At 42.8% G+C, this 18,050-nt stretch overlaps 1 protein-coding gene across 1 annotated transcript in view; it reads left to right on the plus strand.

The window, feature by feature from the left end:
* The window catches only part of LOC126427996 (protein phosphatase inhibitor 2-like), a 39,860-nt gene that overhangs the window by 13,059 nt on the left and 8,751 nt on the right, over positions 1-18,050 (plus strand). The window lies entirely within an intron of this gene.

Consider the following 18,050-nt stretch of genomic DNA (forward strand, 5'->3'; position numbering starts at 1 on the left):
CATCTCTCGAGATATCTTGTAAATCCGCTTGAACAAAATGTCGGGAGGTCCTCAAAAAGTGACACCGTCTACATTCACAACTACATCCATACTCCACTTAACGATGTGTGGAGGAGAAGGTTATTTCATGTAACACTGTCACTTACCCTCTGTGCTGCTCCTGTCAGCAGTTGTGTTACAAGGAAGACTTACTAGGCCTTCGTATCAGTTCAAATCCCCCTAATTTTACCTTAATTTCTTTGCGCGAGATACATAGAGGAGTAAGCAATGTGCTCTTTGACTCTTGTAGCTGCGTAGGAATGCACCTTCTCCAAACTGCAGTAGCTACATACACCGGCGGCAGTTATGTACTTTACATCTACATGTGCACTACTACCCTTTAATTTAGACTTTACTGCCTGGCAAAGGGTTCATCGAACCACCTTCAAACCACTTATCTACCACTCCACTCTCGAAAAGCGCGTGGGAGAAGTGAAAACATAAAACTTTCTGTGCGAGCTCCGACTTCACTTGCTTTATTACGATGATCATATCTCACTATGTAGATTGGCATCAATAAAATACCGGGTGATCGAAAAGCCGGTATAAATTTGAAAACTTAATAAACCACGGAATAATGTAGATAGAGAGGTAAAAACTGACACACATGCTTGAAATGACATGGGGTTTTATTAGTAAAAAAAAAAAAAAAAAAACCAAAAGTTCACAAAATTTACGACAGATGGCGCTGGACAACAAAACGTCAGTGACTGCTACCGTGACGGATGAGAGGTATGCCGATATGTTAGCCTGGCTGATAAACACCTCCTGGAACGTACGATGTTTATGCAGGACGGCGCTCCACCCCATATTGCTAGACGCGTGAACGATTTCTTGCGCGCGTTGTTTGGTGATGATCGTGTGCTCAGCCGCCACTTCCGTCGTGCTTGGCCTTCCAGGTCCCCAGACCTCAGTCCGTGCGATTATTGGCTTTGGGGTTACCTGAAGTCGCAAGTGTATCGTGATCGACCGACATCTCTAGGGATGCGGAAAGACAACATCCGACGCCAATGCCTCACCATAACTCCGGTCATGCTTTACAGTGCTGTGCACAACATTGTTCCTTGACAAACGCTATTGTTGAGGAATGATGGTGGACATATTGAGCATTTCCTGTAAAGAACATCATCTTTGCTTTGTCTTACTTTGTTATACTAATAATTGCTATTCTGATCAGATGAAGCGCCATCTGTCGGACATTTTTTGAACGTTTGTATTTTTTTGGTTCTAATAAAACCCCGTATCATTCAAAGCATGTGTGTCAATTTGTACCTCTCTGTCTACATTATTCCGTGATTTATATAGTTTTCAAATTCATTCTGACTTTTTGATCACCCCGTATTTTCGCATTAAGAGGAGAAAACGCAAATGCTTTAATTATTGCCACCCCCAATTAGCGTATCATATCCGTGAAACTGTCGCCCATATTTCACGTAAATACAAAACAGGCATTTGAACTTTTTAGACGTCCTCCGTCAATCCTATCTGGAATGGACCGCATACTGCGGAACAATACAGAGCTATTCAAAAAGAAGGAACAGATTTCAAACACTCATTGCTACCAAGCTGAAAAACATAGAAACATAATTCCAACATTCCTGGAAAGAGAAAATTTCAAACTGTTATGTATTCAATGTGAGCACCATGTTGTACACGACAAATATTAAAACGATTGCTTATTTCCTGCTCACACGAAGCAGCTGGTCTCTCTTTATCGACTTCCCATTTTCAACGATGCGATGACGCAGACTTTCAACAGTGTCAGGAATAGAGGGGATAAATATGCTGTCTTTCACGTAACCCCACAGATAAAAGATGATTGGTCTGGAGACGTGAGAGGCCACTGGCGATGAGTTCATCTTCTGCTCCCACTCTTCCAATCCAACGCCTTGGAAAAGTGTCATTCAGGTAACGTCGGACGTGAGAATTACCTGAAAGACACCATTCCAGGACGTTGGACAGCAAAGAGAATTTCTCTAAGCACGTTCGACATTACCTGAATGACACCATTCCATTGGAAGAGGAGGCGCAGAAGATGAGTTTCATCGCTGGTGGACTCCCAGGCCTCCAGATCTGTTGTTGTTGTTGTTGTTATTGTTGTTGTTGTTGTTGTGGTCTTCAGTCCAAAGACTGGTTTGATGCAGCTCTCCATGCGACTCTATCCTATGCAATCTTCATCTCCCAGTACCTACTGCAACCTACATACCTCCAAATCTGTTTAGTGTATTCATCTCTTGGTCTCCCTCTACGATTTTTACCCTCCACGCTGCCTTCCAATACCTGATTGGTCATCCCTTGATGTCTCAAAACATGTCCTACCAACCGATCCCTTCTTCTAGTGACGTTGTTCCACAAACTCCTCATTAGTTATGTGATCTACCCATCTAAACTTCAGCATTCTTCTGTAGCATCACATTTGGAAAGCTTCTATTCTCTTCTTGTATAAACTATTTATCGTCCATGTTTCACTTCCATACATGGCTACACTCCATACAAATACTTTCAGAAACGACTTCCTGACACTTAAATCTATACTCGATGTTAACAAATTTGTCTTCTTCAGAAACGCTTTCCTTGCCATTGCCAGTCTACATTTTATATCCTCTATTACGACCATCATCAGTTCTTTTGCTCCCCAAGTAGCAAAACTCTTTTACTACTTTAAGAGACTCATTTCCTAATCTAATTCCCTCAGCATCACCCGATTTAATTCGACTACATTCCATTATCCTCGTTTTGCTTTTGTTGATGTTCATCTTATACCTTCCTTTCAAGACACTGTCCATTCCGTTCAGCTGCTCTTCCAGGTCCTTTCCTGTCTCTGACAGAATTACATTGTCATCAGCGAACCTCAAAGTTTTTATTTCTTCTCCACGGATTTTAGTTCCTACTCAGAATTTTTCTTTTGTTTCCTTTACTCTTCTGCAGACCTAACATTTTGTAACTGGTGTCTGTGGGGTTACGTAAAAGACCGTGTTTCTATCCCCCCTACGCCCGGACACTCTTGAAAGTCCGCGATATCGCATTGTTGAAGATGGGAAGTCGATAACGAGAGACCAGCTGCTTCGTGTGTGGCAGGAAATGAGCCATCATTTTAATATTTCTAGCGTAACACATGGTGCTGACATTCAGTGCATACAAATTTAGACTTTCCTCTTTCCAGCAACGTTGGAACTGTTTCTATCTTTTGTAATTTCGAAGCAATAAATGTTTGAAACCTATTCCTCCTTTTTGAATACCATGAACTGTAGTAGAGGACGAATACCAATTGTGTAGGTAGTCTCGCTACTGGAACTGTTGCGCCTTCTGAGTGGTCCGCCATAAAACAGTCTTCGCTTCGTCTTCCCCACAACATTATCTGATCGATCAAATTTCAGTTGTACGTAATTGTAGTTCCTAGACATTTAGTTGAATCGACAGCCTTTAGATTTATGTGATTTTATTGTGTAAGCGAAATTTAACGCAATTGTTTTAGTACTCATGTAGCTGACGTGATACTTTCCCTAACAGTCAGTCGTCACTTTTTGCAGCGTACTGATATTTTGTCTAAATCATTTTGCCATTTATTTCGCTCTTCTGATGACATTTTTTGTTGTACTCTTCTGTCTGTAGACTGGTTTGATGCAGCTCTCCATGCTACTCTGTCCCGTGTTAGTCTCTTCACATACGAGTGACTACTGCAACCTACGCCCATCTCTACATACTTACTGCATTGGGTTCTCTCTAAGATTTTTACCCCCCCACCTCCCCCACTTCCCTCCAGTACTAAATTGGTGATCCCTTAATGTTTTGAAATGTGTCCTATCAAGCGATTCCTTCTTTTAGTTAAGCTGTGCCACCATTTTTTTTTGTCTTCCCAGTTCTACTCAGTACCTATTTACTAGATGGTAAATGATAGCTTCAGCTATAAACAATCAAAGATGGCTGCTGAGATTGTCTCCTACATCATTTATACAAGAACATCAGAGGGCCTGTAACATTTCCTTGGGAAATTCCAGATATCACTTCAGTTTTACTCGATGATTTTTCATCGACTCATACTGTGACCTGACTGACAGGAAATCACGAATCCTTTCGCATAACTGAGGCAGTGCTTATAGAGCTCTGTGCTTATTCCTTGATACTCAGGCTTAAACAGAGAGAAGGAGAGGGTAGGAGACAGTTTCGTAGCGCCAAGAATTACGATTTATGTCACTGGCGAAGCATCTGAAATGAGGGTACGGGAGAGAGACAAATACCTTTTAAGATAACTTCTCACTTTTTGTCACTGGCAGTATTTGTCATTAAGTCAATTATAATCGTATGAGAACAGAAAAAGGCAGAGGACTGAGTCTTCTTTGTCGGAAGAGGACTGCAGGAAGTTGCTGTCCAGCCAGGCACCACCTCAGGTGACAACAGCAGCATCTCATTTGGCGGAGGTGTGTAAGGTGTCAGGCAAATCCAACACCTTCCATGAAAACCCTGACATGATAGCAAGTCCGGCAATATGACACATAGCTCCGAATAAATCCTGACATTAAATTAACCAAAGTAATACGATCAATGACTGAGCAAATGGAATACCACAGACTAACACAAGAACGCCTAAATGCATGTCATACCTTCCCACCGTGAGACAGACGCAGTTCCGAGGGGAGAAACGAGAGCAGAAGCCGAGAGCAGAGCCGTGTAGGCTAGAAGGTCCTACGATGAGGGACGGACACCCACGTCGCCAGCCGACCGCCAAGACCACCCCCAGCCCATGTTAAAAGATACAGCCCTCCAGAAGAACAGTATAGATCTTACAATAACACTAAAAGTACCACACCAGCTGCAAGTTTTAGTGTGAGACTATATGCGTCTCTATTACGTAGCAAATATTAGAAACATTGCCCCACCACGAAAAGCATAACGTTTCTCATTGGATAGACAGAATTTTTGTAGGCGGAGCTTAAGGTTGACATTGAGAGCCTGATTGGTCAGATGAAAACACAGCCAGATAGTTTTTTTAAACCAACTTCGGTAAATTGTAGTAAGGAGAAGTTAGGAGAGAGTTGCTTCCGAGACGGCGAGGTGAGCGGAGCTGTGCCGCCCCCTGACGCTGCCTAACCACCGACAAGGTAATGAACGCACGCGATGCTGCATAAGAGTGCATAAGGCTTCACTCAGAACTGCTGAAGTCTCATCTGTTATATCCCCTTTTTACGTAATACTAGTGTCGATCGTCAATTAAACTTCATGGTATTCACATTTGCTATTTGAAGTTAAAATCTGAAACGCGATGATTTTTCTGTTATATGATTATTGAAAAGCCACACCAGCCACTGTAATTTACGACAAGTTAAATAAGTAATTAAAGATAATTGAGGGTCACTGTAGACCATCTTGATAGTTTTCTCTTTTATGAAACTTAATTTAAACCTAGATTATAGATGTGATATGGCATAGGTCATCCTTCGATCCATTATAGAACTTGGAAACCCATTCAGGGAATATTCGTTCACATTTTGGTTGAACGCAGTTGGTTTTTATCATCCTGTATTAAAATATTTCCTTTTATCAATAGTGCAATTTATAAAGAATGTTTTGTGAGTAGAATAAAAATTCCAATGGTAAACTTGACTGATTTTTCGACGTTATTTTACCAGCTAACTAAAAATAGGAAAGCCTTGAACCCCTTCCACTAAATTTAGTTAGTATTAAGATTCTTTTACAGGGAGTGCAGTGGAGCTGATGCTGAAATCATTAAGTATTTGGTTATATCATCGCTAGTCTCACTGAACTCTTCTGAACTCTACATGTCATGTGTGGTCTGGCGTCTTCTTACCAGCAACAGGTCCCAGTTTAAAGATACTCAATTCACTAAAAAACATGCTCAGAGTGTCGTTGTGCGAAAGTGGTAGGGAGACAGGACCTAGAACAGACACCATGCAGAATGTTAGAGCTGAACTTAGATGGAAGCTGTTGCTACAGAGCCAAGGACTGGTTCTGGAGGTACTTCAGCTCCCCTATGCAGACTACACATATGGTGAGGTCCAGCGGCCACTGCAAAGTGAGCTGTAGGGAAGTTGGAGAGATTTTCAACGATTTTCAGTAATTTCAGTCTTAAGTGGAAGACTCGCTTGCATTTAGTTTCAACAGCTTTTAACTCTAGTCATGGATGCAAACGCATACGCTTCTGTAGTACTACCATTTTTTAATTAAAAACAAATTTTTTTTCCAGACTATCCTTTGACAGTCGTGATAAGACATCCACGAATATACGAGGTGCGACAATAAAGTAATGAGACTGATTTTCTACGCAAGATGTGGCAACCCTGCAGGCTTGCGCAGCCACAATGTCTTTGACCTTAGTCTATAGACTGCTTCTACTCCAAGCGGCACATCTATGCAACTGCTCAGTCGTTCATTGTCCTGTAGTAAGTTAAAACGTTTTTGTGTCTCTCGTCACGGAAATGGAATCGCATAATATTGCGCAACGGTATGCCATTACTTTTTGTATTAAATTGGGTGAAAACACGACGACAACTTACGGTAAGCTTCAGAAGGCTTTTGGAGAGGTTATTTCAAGAGCTCAAGTTTTTCGTTGGCATAAAATGTTTAGTGAAGGCAGAACGAATGTTGAAGATGAAGACCGCAGTGGACGACCATCAACCTCATCGACGGATGTCAACTTGGCCAGGATGCGTGAACTCCTACGATCTGATCGAAGATTTTCCGTGAAAATGATTGCAGAAGAACTGAACACCAATCGAGAAACGGTCCATCTAATAATAACTGAAGATCTTGGTATGAGAAAGATTTGTGCAAAAATGGTCCCCAAAAATCTCATACCACAACAGCGAGAAACATGGAAAAATGTGGCAGCCGATCTGTTTGAGCAAACGGAAATCAATCCAGAATTGTTGAGCCATGTTATCACTGGTGATGAAAGTTGTTTTTTTTTTCTGTACGATCCAGAGACAAAACGCCAAAGTTCGCAATGGTGCTCAAAGGGATCACCCAGACCAAAAAAAGCTCATATGTCAAAGTCAAAAGTGAAATGAATGCTTGTGTGCTTCTTTGATTCCAAGAGAATTGTTCATAAATTGTGGTTGCCTCCTGGACAAACAGTTAACCAATATTACTGCGAAGAAATTTTAGGAAGACTTCTTAAAAGGATTCTTCGTGGCCATGCCAACATTGCTGATAATTGGATTCTGCATCACGATAATTCGCCATCCCATACTGCTCTGTCAGTACACCAATTTTTAACCTCAAAACAAATTTCAGTACTACCACAGCCACCTTATTCACCAGACATCGCTCTGTGCGACTTTTCTCTATTTCCAAGAGTCAAAACGGCGGTCAAGGGACACCATCTTCAGACAACAGATGTCCAAAAAGCTGTGACGAGGGTCTTGGAGGATATTACAGAAGATGAGTTCCATAAATGTTACATGAATGGCAGAAGCGCTGGAAAAAGTGTGTGCATTCAGAAGGGAACTACTTTGAAGAAGACAACGCTAAACTTGACTAAAACGGTAAGCAACATTTTTTTCACATCAGTTTCATTACCTTATTGTCGCACCTCGTAGATGCCTTATCCCAATACCCACTCATCTGAATCACATTCCAGATTCCACGACCTTGTTCGTCAAGGTAGTAAACTATTATTGTTAACAATGGCCTTTGCATTTTCGTGTAATAAATTAAACAAACTGAGATCGTTGTTAATTTCTTAGTTAAAAGAACACCTTTATCATTGTTTTGGTGGAGAACAATTTTATTGTGTCAGAAATATAGGCACATTTGAATGTATCCAATTAAAGATGGACATTTTGAAACCACCACCACCCACAAATCTTAAAAGTGACAATTTACACTGCCCCTCTGTGAAAGTGTCTTTCTGAGTAGCTTCTCACAATATATTCTTCAATCCGATTTTTTGCTTTTATCTCCTTTGTTTTTATTTATTTAATGTTAATTCTGGAACTTAAATTTCTTCATGTTGAACATGATATTCTGATATTTGCTCTGGCCGTGTAAAACCCATTAGCATTCGAAGAGCGTCCGCTGTTATCATTTAATTCCATCTTGTGTTCTTCGTGAATGCAAATCTAGAGAGATGACTAAGGACTTTTGGAACCGCTCAACTTATTTTCTGCCGCACCTTTATATATTGAATCAATATTGCAGAGAAGATTGGTCATCTAATACGTTCAGCGTCTCTGTAATAATCGACCAGTTACCAAGTGTTGCGACTGGTATTTTGCCCTGTAAGCTATTACAGATGAATAGAACTACAGTAGTATTCGAATGCAGTATTGGTGATGTGCTGCTTGAGACAGTAATATCTATTAAATATCCAGGTCTAACGCAGAAAAACAATATGAAATGGAAGGAGCGCCTAAGGTCGGCTGTAGGGATGGCGAATGACCGGCAGCAGGTTATTCGTAGAATTGTTAGAATGTGTAGTTCGTCTATAAAGGAGACCGTAGTGAACCCATTCTTGAGGACTGCTCGAGTGTTCGCGAGACCAATCGAGTCGAATTAAAGCAAGACGCTGAAGCAAGTCAGAGGCACGCTGCTAGATTCGTTGCTGGTAGGTTTGATGAACACGCGAATGTTAGAGAAACACTCCGTGAACTCAAATGGGCAGCTCTGAAGAGAAGAACACGGTCGTTTCGCAAAATTTTGTTGAGAGAGTTCACAGAACCGGAATTTCCATCCGACTGCAAAATATTTCTACTTCCACCAACGTGCATCTCACGTATGAATCACAGAGACAAGAAAAGAGAAATCTCGTCTCGTACAGAAGAGACAATCGAGAATGATTTAGAAGTGGGTATTACATCGGTTTTTAACATGGTCGGAACTGAAACTTCTTTGGCCACTTACAAGTCTTCATTCGTCTTCCTAAATATGAAAATACACCATATCCCAGGTCTACACCTCCTTCCAACTATCGTATGGGCGGCTTTGATACAAGGTACCCTCAGCCATGCACTATACAGGGTGATTCAAAAAGAATACCACAAGTTTAAAAATGTGTATTTAATGAAAGAAACATAATATAACCTTCTGTTATACATCATTACAAAGAGTATTTAAAAAGTTTTTTTTTTCACTCAAAAACAAGTTCAGAGATGTTCAATATGGCCCCCTCCAGACACTCGAGCAATATCAACCCGATGAAACTTCCTGGCAGATTAAAACTGTGTGCCCGACCGAGACTCGAACTCGGGACGAGTTCGAGTCTCGGTCGGGCACACAGTTTTAATCTGCCAGGAAGTTTCATATCAGCGCACACTCCGCTGCAGAGTGAAAATCTCATTCTGGAATATCAACCCGATACTCCAACTCGTTCCACACTCTGTGTAGCATATCAGGCGTAACAGTTCGGATAGCTGCTGTTATTTCTCGTTTCAAATCATCAATGGTGGCTGGGAGAGGTGGCCGAAACACCATATCCTTAACATACCCATAAGAAGAAATCGCAGGGGATAAGATCAGGGCTTCTTGGAGGCCAGTGATGAAGTGCTCTGTCACGGGCTGCCTGGCGGCCGATCCATCGCCTCGGGTAGTTGACGTTCAGGTAGTTACGGACAGATAAGTGCCAGTGTGATGGCGCTCTATCCTGCTGAAATATGAATTGTTGTGCTTCCTGTTCGAGCTGAGGGAACAGCCAATTCTCTAACATCTCCAGAGAGTGTGGAACGAGTTGGAGTATCGGGTTGATATTGCTCGAGTGTCTGGAGGGGGCCATATTGAACATCTCTGAACTTGTTTTTGAGTGAAAAAACCTTTTTAAATACTCTTTGTAATGATGTATAACAGAAGGTTATATTATGTTTCTTTCATTAAATACACATTTTTAAAGTTGTGGTATTCTTTTTGAATCAACCTGTATAATGGCTTACAGAGTACTTATGTAGATGCAGATACAATGATCGTAAGTGTACATGAGATGAGTCTCTCAAGAAAATCTTCGGTAATACTAGTCTCAAAGATAGCAGCCGTTCTGCTGGTCCATTGTGGAGGACACTAGTAACATTCCTGGAGGATTTCGTATTCCTCATGAGTCACTGCATATGTGTGAGTGGCTTCCGTTCCCCGTCACTCCCTTTTCTCCTGTCTCGGCTTCACTCAACAGGCAGCTCCCTCACTTACTAGTGACCCAAGAGGTAGCGGGCTTTACCGTGCATATAAGGAAACATTGCGGCTAGCTGTGTTACAAGACTACGTGAGGTGCCCTGGTGAGTAATTGGAATGCGTTGCCTCTCTGCATTCTATGACTTTACAGTCTATGAGTAAGTGGGCACAGCCATGTGGAATCCATCTGCCTATACAAGCTGCGCATGCAGATTTGTCATCATCAAACGTAGTATCAGTCGTCATTAGCAACGTCGGCCAAGCCATCTGAAATTTGTTCACTGTCTCTCTCCTGTACAACACTCAAGTGATATATGCCTTAGGTCGGCCACGAGTTTGTGGCGCTCCCACTGAAACCCTATTACAACTTGTATAATACGAGGGTGAGTCACATGAAAACATTAAACTCGCAAAAACAAATCGAAATTTCGCGCCGGTATCCTGTAAGTTGGTAAGCGTGCTACAAACAGCTTGCAGAATGGCCTGTAGGTGGCAGCATAGTGCAGATGCACACATACCGTCGCAGTATCAATATAAAGATTGCCTCCCCACTTGCGACTTGCACCAGGAAAGAACAGCGTTCTGTTGTTCGGTTTTTGCGTAGTGAAGGTGTGAAACCTATTAAAATTCATCGACGAATGAAGGTTCAGTACGATTATGCATGTTTGTCACAGCAGCAAGTCTACGAATGGAGTAGGAAGTTCGAAAATGGTGTGACTTGAGTGGAAGATGCTCCTCGTCCAGGTCAGGCACAACGAGTGGTGACTCCACAGAGCATTGCAGCAGTTGAAGCCATAGTGGAGGAAAACCGCCGAGTGACACTGAATGACACTGCAGCATATTTGCAGATTAGTTATGGGTCAGCACACCACATTGTGCATGATGTGCTCCAGTTTCACAAATTGTCTGCAAGATGGGTACCACGGCAGCTGACTCCTGAAATGAGAGAACGACGTGTTGATGCTTATGAAGAACTTCTTCGGCACTTTGAACGAGAAGGTGATGGTTTCCCTGCAAGAATCGTTACTGGAGACGAAACCTGGGTTCACTTCCACCAACCGGAAACGAAGAGAGCGAGCAAGGAATGGCGCCATTCTTCATAACCAAAACCAGAGAAGTTTCGAACAGAACCATCAGCAGGGAAGGTTATGCTGACTCTCATTTGGGACGAAAAGGGTGTCATTTTGGAGCATTGCGTGCCTAGAGGGACCACTGTCACCAGTGCATCATACACAGACCTCCGAAAAAATCATCTGCGGAATGCAATCAAATCAAAGCGACGTGGATTGCTGTCAGCAGGTGTCCTTTTGCAACATGACAATGCGACGCCCCACACTGCCCGTACAACAGCTGCAACAATCACAGACCTGCATTTTGAGTGTCTTCCTCATACACCATAGTCACCAGACCTTGCCCCATGTGATTTCCATACGTCTGGACCACACAAAGACGCAATGGGAGGAAAGAAGTTCCGTTCTGATGAAGAGGTACGCCATGTGGTGCACGAGTGGTTGCGCCGACTACCGAAAGAATTTTCTTCTAAAGGAATTTATGCATTTCGTAAGAGCTGGAGGACTTGCATTGAGCGGGGGGAGATTATATTGAAAAGTGATAGAGCTTTGTACCACGTCTGCACAATAAATAATATTTAAAGAAATATTCAATGGTTTCATTTGACTCACTCTCGTGTAACTTGACATCAACAGAGAAAAGCTTTCTCGTCCTTAGCGCGTAGCGAATCCATTTTGAAGAGGTGGCCACATTAGCGTGCTGTCGCCTGCTGACCTGTGCAGTTCTTGAGAGATGACCATCTCGCAAGGAGAGGTTTGCAGGCATGGGATCAACTTTCTGAAGCAGTGGTGTAAGCTATTTGTATAGTCCCAGGTAGCAGACAGAGCAGCCATTTACCATGGTGGGCTTTCGTTTGTGGATAACTGACAAAAAAAATTCAGATTTCTTGTGAACCACGAGAGAAGCGGTTCCAGTGTTGCCCATGGGTCGCAGGTGTTGGGAGTGCCCGTCACCTCGCTCGTAGGTAGGCTTATCTGCCGGGTAGCCCTGTGGGTGTCGTGGGGTTTCCTACCGTGGGGTTTCCTACGAGCAGTGGCGCACTAAACCTGTCAGAGGCCCGGGCCGGCTAAACAAATTGAGGCTCCACTTGCTGCCCCCCTCCCACCCTCCTCACCACACAGGAGTTCTCCGAGAGTTTCAAACGCAAGCTGAAGGAAGTCCCACATTGCTTATCATCTTCATTTTGTGTCGTGATAATTTACAAGGTATAACGTTATTTTACGTAACACTGAAAGTGACTGCTCTCGTAATCTCGTTGCTATTATTTAATAGCTATGTTGCCCCTTATACAACAGAAATCATTACACGATTTCTGTTGTCTGAATCTATTATTTATGTTTCGCAACCAAGTCAGCATAGAGCGAGCGGGGTGTATAAAAATGAATTCCTATTTCCCAAACCAAGAGGAAATTCACTGTCTACAGAAAACTTCGTTCAGTGCATGGTGGAGGGTACTTTACTTACGGATTTCAAAAAAAGCCACAGTGTTCCTCCGATCTTGATGAAATTTTCTACATTTGATCTTTAAAACAAGGGGAACCTCACCAACTACGTGAAATTTCATACGGTGTAGGGCGGAGGGCACCTTACAACAGAATTACACACCGTTTGACTGATCAACTTGGGAGTTGGCTTATGTATGTATGTTTTCGTGGTGAAGGCACTTACACAAGCCAACGTATGCTGGATGGCGGAGGGTTGGCCTACCTTTAAATACATTCAACATCATTCCATCAATCTGCAAGAAAGTAGGCAGATATACGTATTTTTTTCATAGACGGGTAAAGAGGAGATGGCATGACGGAGGCGGAGGAGGAGATATACAGAGAGAGGAGAACTTGATGGGGGCGGGGAAGGGGGAGGAGGTGCATCCAGAGAAGTGAGAGAAACAGATTAAAAGAGAGAGTGAGCAGCAGGTAAACAGAGAAAGGGGGAAGGTGATGAATGACTAATAGAACACTGTAATAAATATATAAATTAGGGGTGTTATTGTGAATTTAGAAAAAGCGGAGGATGAGGCGGACGGAGATGCGAATATGGATGGTGAAGGAGAGGAGGATGGAGAGGAGGAGGAGGAGGAGGAGGAAGTGTTGTGAGAGAGTGGGGCAGATGGAGGAGGTGGAAAGAGAGACAGATGGGTGGAAGGAGGAGGTGGATAGGGAGACGAGTTAGGACTAAATGGACAAGAGAGATGAGGGAAGAGGGGATGAACTGACATAAAACTGGGATGAATAAATATCCGGGCAACACCGAGTTTACTGTTAGTAATTAGATAAAGACTTACTCGACAATGAGCGTGTTCATCTGAAAGAAATTACAGAATATTTCCCTATGGTTAGATGCGACGTATAAATTCTCGATAACTAGTGTTGTTGTTGATGTCTACAGATGATAAAATTCGGTGTTTAACATAGATGACTCTACCAAAGTTCATCTAGTTGGAATTTCACCTTTATAAAATGAACTACATAATAATCAGCTGAAAAATGCTCCTGTTGGAGCACAATAATGGCAAATATGATCGTGTTTAAAAAATGAAAGCTATCGACGACGACACTGTCTGAGAAACGGAGACAACACTGCACTGAGGGTGAGCGACTGGAATAGACAAGCAGTGGGGGGAGGCTCAGTTCGCAAACACCTCCTTAGAGAACCGGTTTGTCAGGACAGCTTCGCTACCTGCTGCACCCTTCTAGGAAACCCCGCATAGCCGCCCTATGGCTATGGAGCTAGCAGTTGCCCACCCCCGCCAGTGGGAGAGAACCAGTGAAAGTAGGGTCAGTACGCCGTGTGACTTCCCACACGCCAGCTGTCTGCCCACGCCTGCCCACTGCTACCTGCGTTTTTTTTATGTTTATTTGGCCTTTGAGTGTGTACTCAATTTAGCCATCGGCAACACATAGTGACAATGTACACATAATTGAATAAACAAATACAGAAATGCATATTTACAAGAATAAAAAGCTTAACTGTTACAGTTTTGTACATAATGTTTTAAAAATTGAATTGAATTGAATTGGAAAATAATTAAAAGTGTCTTGGCTTACAATTCACACCAATTCTGAAACATCTTCATCAGCAAGACATATTTATAATTTATGTACACCATTAAAACCCACAGATTATAACCAGTACTCTTGATGAAGTTAACTGTTACTTTATACAGACGAACGTCTTTAGTACACAAAAGAGAAGAAGCTGATTGAGGAAGATGGTAGCCCATACTCACAAGGGAACCTCTCCATCGCACCCCCCTCAGATTTAGTTATAAGTTGGCACAGTGGATAGGCCTTGAAAAACTGAACACAGATCAATCGAGAAAACAGGAAGAAGTTGTGTGGAACTATGAAAAAAATTAGTAAAATATACAAACTGAGTAGTCCATGCGAAGATAGGCAACATCAAGGACAATGGGAGTCTAGGAGCGCCGTGGTCCTGTGGTTAGCGAGAGCAGCTTCGGAACGAGAGGTCCTAGGTTCAAGTCATCCCTCGAGTGAAAAGTTTAATTTTTTATTTTCAGTTTATGTGACAAACTCTTATGTTTTCATCACTTTTTTGAGATTGATTATCACATCCACAAGAAAACCTAAATGGGGCAAGGTAGAAGAATCTTTTTACCCATGTACAAGTTAGGTGGGTCGACAACATATTCCTGTCATGTGACGCACATGCCGTCACCAGTGTCGTATAGAATATATCAGACGTGTTTTCCTGTGGAGGAATCAGTTGACCTATGACCTTGCGATCAAATGTTTTCGGTCCCCATTGGGGAGGCACGTCCTTTCGTCTACTAATCGCACGGTTTTGCGGTGCGTTCGCAAAACACAGACACTAAACTTATTGCAGTGAACAGAGACGTCAATGAACGAACGGACAGATCATAAGTTTGCGAAAATAAAGAAAGTAAAATTTTTGGTCGAGGGAAGACTTGAATCAAGGACCTCTCGTTCCGCAGCTACTCACGCTAACCACGGGACCACGGCGCTCCTGAGCCCATATGTTCCTTGATGTTGCTTATCTTGCGCATGGACTACTCAATTTGTACATTTTACTAATTTTTTTCATAGTTCCACACAACTTCTTCCTGTTTTCTCGATTGATCTGTATTCAGTTTTTCAAGGCCTATCCACTGTGCCAACTTACAACGAAACCTGAGGGGGGTGCGATGGGGAGGTTCCTTTGTCAGCAATGTCTTCAGAAAGACCAACCGTTCACGGTCAAATTTGGGGCACATAAATAAGATGTGGTTGACATCAGCTTCCGACTCAGGATCACACTCATATGCTGGTGAACTGTAAACGTTGATCCGATGTAGATGTTGTGGGAAAGAGACATGATTGAAGCGGAGTCTTATTATGGTAGAAACCGTGAATCGGTCCAGATGTGTCCTCATGAACCACGGCTGTGAAGGAATCCGAGGTTGTAGCACTGCATAATAGCCGCCTTTTGTCTGTTGAGAAACGTTCCACATTTCCTGCCATTGTTGTCTTGCGTGATCCTTGACTTCACGTAAGTAGTCAGTATAAGGAAGGAGCAGATTCAGGACGGTGCCTAAGGTTGCCGCTTGTTTGGCTAATGCATCAACTTCATCATTATAGAGGATACCAGAGTGGGAAGGTACCCACAACAAATGGATCGTCCGGCCCGTGCGTGTGCTGCGAATATATTCAGATATCACATCCACGATGTAACGGTTGGTTGTTTTGTTCCATCGACTGTACTGAATGTTTTTAAGAACGCTTTGCGAGTCAGATACTATCAATACCTTGGGGAAGGAAGTGCTAGAGACAAACTTAAGTGCTTCCAAAACTGCAACTGTCACCGCCGTAAAAACAGAAGTGTTCGTAGGCAGTTTGAAGGTTTTGCGGATCTAGATCTGAAGGCAGAAAAAAGCGCATCCTGTACACTCTTCTTGCGGAATTTTGGAGCCATCCGTATATACACAGAGAGAACCCGGCCATTGTGCTTGAACGAGACGATTGAAGCCAACGTTGACATTAGTACTGTCCAGCCAGGTTGTACTTAAATAATGGAGTGGGATCTGGGAGCAGAGCGTTTGAAGATCATATTCAAAAACAGGCAGATGCGCTGAACGCCGTATAGAATGTATGACAGGTGACCAAGTGTCAAAGCTGGCACTTTATTCCTTCTGTGGGATGCAATCCACAGTCGATAAATGCAGTCTCTACTTTGATAGACGGAACTGTCCATAATGGCCATGCCTTGAATGTAGAATTTGTCCGATAACATTTGGCGCCTAATGCTCAAGGGCATCTCCCCTGTTTCTATTAAAAGGGCGTTGGTGGGCGTCGATCGCATGGCTCCAAGACAGGTACGAATGGCTCTATATTGAAAATTTGGAGAGATGAATCTTTGACGCAGTGTGGTAGAATTGACAGCCATAGTCTAATCGAGATCGAATTATCCCTAGGTACATTGTGAATAAAACACTCTGGTGCGCTCCCCACCAGACACGAGTGAGTGATCTGATTACATTTAAACCTTCTTCACACTTGGTAACGGTGGACCGGATGTGGGGCGCCCATCTTAACCGAGAGTCAAAAATCATCCCCAGAAATCGAACGTGAGACTTTATTTGGAAGGTGTACTTGCCACAGGTAATGTCATCTTCAGTGCGAGCTGTCGTCGAAGTGGAGAAGGGAACGACTGCTGATTTCTCAGCCTAGATCTCCAGCCCATTGATAGAGAGCCACTCATCGATGTGTGCGATGGTTGTGCTTAATGCCGTTTTGGCCTGAAGATACGAAGCAGCAGTAGAATAAACACATATATCATCAGCATACTGTAGGATTTTTGTGGGGGGAGTAAGTATGCGTTCTAGGTCGTGCGTATATAGAGTATACAGGAGAGGACTTAAAATTGCACCTTGCGGCAAGCCCTGGGAGACATAAAAAGGTCCGATCATGGTACCTTTGAAACGGACGTAGATCGTTCTTTGAGTAATCGGGGTACTGATACCGTAGATCATCTGTGAAGGAATTCCGCATCCTGCCAGCTTGTCCAAGAGTATCGGTATTTGTACGTGATCATATGCACCCTTAACGTCAAGAAAAGCTGCCACTACTGTCTCTTTCGTTTGAAAGGCTGACGTGATATCCATATTAAGCAAAAACAGGTTATCCATGGACCCTTTGCCTTTTCGGAAGCCGTATTGACTCCGAGGTAACAAATTACTTTTTTCAAGCCACCATTCTAGTCTCCTTTTTACCATTCGTTCCAGTGATTTTGCAACTCACGACGACAAGGCAACAGGTCGATAATTAGTACCGACATTTCGATCTTTACCACTTTTGAGAATTGGAATTATTACTTGCGTCTTCCATGTTGTTATGAGGTCTTTCTTCATCCAGTACTGATTAAAAATGTTCAAGAGAAAGTCTTTCGCTTCTATAGGCAGGTGTGCAAGCATAGAGTAGTGTATATGATCAGTGCCAGAGCAACTATCGCTCGATACTTTAATAGCTTCGTTGAGTTGTTCTTTAGAGAAAGGACGAGGGAGAACATGGTAGCGAATAGCTTCGTTGAGTTGTTCTTTAGAGAAAGGACGAGGGAGAACATGGTAGCGGTCTTCTTCAGCAGGGAACCGATGGTTTAAAAATGGCACCGTGGGAGGAGCGATTGTATCTATGAATTGCTCTAACCAGGCCTTGGTAGCAGGAGGGGAGGAAGACAGTCTTCCTGTTCTAAAAGCTTTTATTTTATGCCAGATGCTTGCCATACTGGTTTCATTATTTAGGGGCAGGCAAAATTGTTTCCAATTTTTCTTCAGGAATTTGTTAACTCGCGCATTCACTTTTTGCACAGCC

Source organism: Schistocerca serialis, chromosome 12 (assembly GCF_023864345.2).
Source record: "Schistocerca serialis cubense isolate TAMUIC-IGC-003099 chromosome 12, iqSchSeri2.2, whole genome shotgun sequence".
NCBI lineage: Eukaryota > Metazoa > Arthropoda > Insecta > Orthoptera > Acrididae > Schistocerca > Schistocerca serialis.